Raw genomic sequence first — 4,664 nt, forward strand, 5'->3', positions numbered from 1 at the left:
GTCGGTACCGACTCGATGGCACCTAACAACAACAAACTGTTGAGATGGCAGATGTTTAACATTAATATAAATAATGTATCCATCCTGGCTGACCAGTTGTTACAAATGTAGCACACTGTGTCAAGATGCTAATAATAGGAGAAACAGGTGCTGAGAAGGAGTCGTGTATGGGAATTCTCTGTACTTTCTGCTTGGTTTTTCTGCAAACCTAAAACTGCCCTAGAAAACGGTCCACTGAAATGAAGAAATTGGATCCCTGACTTGTGATCCTAACTAACTCAAACAATCTAACTTAAAAACACTAAATCAAATTATGCCACCACCCCTCAGCTTAAAATTCCACCTGTCACACTGGGTTGGCCTTAAGATACATGAGCAGATAAATTAATCCAGGGCCCATGCCGTTTTCCATAATCAGCTGTGGTCCATAGAGTTTTCACTGGCTGATTTTCAGAAACAGATCAAGAGAATTCTGGGTAATTTTGTGTCTGGGGATCATCTCTACTCAATGCCTGCTCTGTTGTTTAAGTTATCCATGATGTATAGAAGGTTAAAGGGGATTTAGAGGTGCGATAGTTAAGACTTGGTTGCTAACCAGAAGTCTTCTGTTTGAGCCCAAAGGCAGCTCTGAGGGGGATAAAGACCCAGTATATCTGCTTCTGCAAAGAAGGCAACCTAAGAAACCCAGTGTGGTCTCGTAGGATTGCTGAGTCAGAATTGACTAGATAGCGCCCAACAAGGACATGGTGCCTTACAGTGCTATGGAACAATTTCTAAAAGATTAAGTGAAAAATGTGAGGTGAAGAAGGTTGTGTATGGCATTAAAAAGGAGGAACGATTTTTATTTTGTAAGGGGTGAGTGCTGCCCTCTAGAGCATGGCTTGGGAACTGCAGGGGCCCCGGGGTGTCAATACTGTAAATGGATAATGAATACTGCCACCTTGAGTCCATTTCTTTGGGTTTAGCTGCCCTGGTGGTTCGATTGCTAACCAAAAGGTTAAAAGTTTGAAACAACCAGGCAGTCTGCAAAAGAAAGATGAGGCAGTCTGTTTCCATAAAGATGGAAACAGCTTCGGAAACGGTGTCGGTATTCTATGAAGAAGAATGTGGAATCAGGATTGGAGAAAGAGTTACTAACAATCTGTGCTACGCAAATGATAACAACCTTGCTTGCTGAAAGCTGAGGATTTGTAATACTTACTGATGAAGGTCAAAGACTACAGCCTTCAGCATGGGTTGCACCTCAATGCAAAGAAAATAAAAATCCTCACCAACGGACTAATAAATAAAATCATGATAAATGGAGAAAAGATTGAAGTTGTCAAAGACTGCATTTTACTTGGATCCACAACCAACACTCCTGGAAGCAGCAGTGAAGAAATCAAATAACGTATTGCACCAGGCAAATCTGCTGCACAAGACCTCTTTAAAATGTTCAAGAGCAATGATGTCAGTCTGAGGACTAAAGTACACGTGCAGGTGAGAGTTTTGGATGATGAGTAAGAAGACCATAGAAGAATTGATGCATTTGAGTTATGGTGTTGGAGAAGAATATTAAGAGTATCACGGAATGCCAGAAGAACAAACAAATCTATGCTGCAAAACAGACAGATGCTCCTTAGAAGCCAGGACAGTGAGACTTCGTCTCTCATTTGGACGTGTTATCAGAAGGGACCGATCCCTGGAGAAGAACACCATGCTTGGTAAACTGGAAGGTCAACAGAAAAAGAGGGAGACTCCCAATGAGCTGGATTGGCACAGTGGCAGCAGCGATGGTTTTAAACATCACAACAATTGTGAGGCTGGGGCAGGACTGAGCAGTATTGCATTCTGTTGCGCACAGAGTCACTATAAGTCGGACCTGACTTCACGGCATCTACCAACAACAACCCAATTCTATAGGGTCACTAGGAGTCAGAATGAACTGGATGGCAGTGAGGTGTTTGTTTTTTTTGTGGGGGGAGTGGAGGAGGATGTTGTTATAAGGCAAGAAGGCAGTGCTGAGCTTGTAGGGTTTGGTTGTCTTAACAATGAATGAGCAGAGGTGCTCCCTTGAGCAAGTTGCAGGAACTTGTAGGGGTTTAAGTGGTCTGCACATATGTGGACAGTCCTACCCCCTAATGCTCATCACAGGAACTTCCATGGGTTATCACACATGAGACGTGCTGCCCTCTAGAGCCTGTCTAAGGAACTTGTAGGGAGTTATAACCGTGGGGCCACCCAGACAATGTGGAATTTTGTGGGAAATTCCCAGGTGGGTGGACAGGCCTGGGATGCCAATAATCTCCTGTCCCACAGAGAACTGACTGCCTCCCACCTGACTTTTAAACATCCCATTTAACATTCCCACCCATGAAACACTGGTTTGCAGTTGTTGTTGTTGTTAAGTGCCATTGAGTCGGTTCTGACCCATAGCGACCCTGTACAGGGTTTCCGAGGGTGTAAGTCTTTACGGGAGCAGAAAGCCTCCTGTTGTTGTTAGGTGTCATCAAATACTCGGTGACCCCTTGTACAACAGAACAAAACACCGCTCAATCCTGTGTCATCCGCACAATTATTGCTGTTTGAGGCCTTGGATGAATCCATCTCCTTCAGAGTTTTCCATTAACATTACCAAGCATGATGTCCTTCTCCAGGGACTGGTCTCTCCTGATAACATGTCCAAAGTACATGAGAGGAGGTCTCACCATCCTGGCTTCTAAGCAGCATCTGGCTGTACTGCGCCCAAGACAGATTTGTTTGTCCTTCTGGCAGTCCACGGTGCTTTCAGTAATCTTTGCCAACATCCTAATTCAAGCAGGATGCATTTGAATTATGGTTTACAGCTACCAGAGACAAATTCCCACCTGTTTTGCCTATAAACACAGAGTGTTTTGTGCTTGGTTTCCTACCCAGTGAATTTTCCAGAAGGACAACCACTGTATGATCTGGGGAATGAGTATTCTTGCTATTGTTTTGAACTTTATCAAGATTTGGTCACCACTTCGGAACAATCTCGTCTCGGACTGCAGAACTGTGTGTGGTATTTGAGTCCGGTTATAACATGACTGGGTTTGTACGTGTTGCCTTCACACTGACGTTACATATCAGCTCCAGCGCCCAGCTCCCTCATCCACTCACTGTTCATTTAAGAACAGTTTTTGCCACTGAGGGATTGAAATCAATCTTGCTTTCTTTTCCCTTATACTGTGCCAAGCCATATTCCAAACACTTCACCAAAATGAACTCATTTGAATGTAATGACTGAATAAGGTGGGGTCTTGATCTTACCCCCATTTTACAGAGCAGAAAACTGAGGCACCTATATGTGATCAACTCACTTAAGATGACCCAGCTGGTAAGCAGGATTCAAACCCAGCCAGTCTGATACCAGAGTCTGTGTTCTTAGTGTCTGTTCTCACCTTTCCCTTCTTAGTATAAATTCTTATGTGAACATGTACAAATAACTCACATACAGAAAAGTACATAAATCATGCTCATCCAGCTCAATGGATTTTTACACGTGAAAACACTCATGGAAATCAGCCCCTCAAAAGCCCTCTCCTGGCCACCTTACTGAATGTAGACAGAGTTCACAAACAACATGTTGAGTAGAAGCGGTCGGCAAGAAAGCACACACACACATATTCATGTGATTCTATTTACATGCAATTCAAGGATAGGTAACACGATGCTAGGCTTTCAGAAGCAGGCAGGTGTATGGTTATATGTGGAGTGGGGTGCTGGCGATGGAAAGAGGAGCTCTGGTGGGACTATAGTTAAGTGTTCAGCTACTACCCAATAGGTGGTCAGTTGTTATGTGCCATCAAGTGGTTACGACTCACAGTGACCCTGTATAGAGTTTCCAAAGAGCAACTGGTGTGTTTGAACTGCTGACCTTGTGGTTTGCAGTCCAGGGCTGATCCTACAGGGCCACACTAGAATTCCAGTCAAAAGGTACGTGGTTTGAACCCATGGGAGATAGATGAGACAGTCTGCTTCCGTAAAGATTTCCAGCCTTGGAAACGCAGTGGGCCAGTTCGCCTCTGAGTCGGAACGGACACACGGCAGTGAGTTTGGTTGGTGGTGTAGTGGGTCACATGGGCTTCCCTTGCAGGAGGGAGCTGTGTCTGTGTGCACTTTCTGTGTACATGCCACACTTCAATGGGAGGGAGGCTTACTTTACAAAGGACTGTGGGGAGGGGCCTGGCATCACTCTGGGAAACTCCTGCCAAAAGACGGTGGTAACCTGAGGCTAATCGGGAGGAAACACACCCAAACGGAGACAAAGACACTTCAACAGGGCCCAGGTCACAAGTGAGAAAGATGGACCAGACTGCGGAATGGTCCCAGACTGAAGTAGACTGGAGACGCAGTGATAGAATGAGATGGGGGATCCTGGACGGGGGCGAGTGTGTGTGAGTGTGTGGGTATGACAGTGTACTTGTGTGTGTGTGTGTGTGCAACTGTGTATGTGTGTCTAAGACTGTGGGAGACGTGTGTGTGTGTGTGTGTGTGAGTGTGGGGTGTGTGACTGTGTGTGTGTGTGAGTGTTGTGGGTGTGTGTGAGAAACTATTACTGTGTGTGACTGGGTGTGCAGGAGTGTGTGGGTGGGCGTGACTATGGGGGATGACTGCTTATGTGTGGGTGAGCATGAGTGTGAGTATGTGCTTGTGTGTGACTA

General features: G+C 45.3%; 1 protein-coding gene across 1 annotated transcript in view; it reads right to left on the reverse strand.

Moving 5' to 3' along the window:
• The window catches only part of MYH14 (myosin, heavy chain 14, non-muscle), a 92,456-nt gene that overhangs the window by 60,705 nt on the left and 27,087 nt on the right, over positions 1–4,664 (reverse strand). The window lies entirely within an intron of this gene.

This window comes from Chrysochloris asiatica, unplaced genomic scaffold, assembly GCF_000296735.1.
Source record: "Chrysochloris asiatica unplaced genomic scaffold, ChrAsi1.0 scaffold00116, whole genome shotgun sequence".
Lineage (NCBI taxonomy): Eukaryota > Metazoa > Chordata > Mammalia > Afrosoricida > Chrysochloridae > Chrysochloris > Chrysochloris asiatica.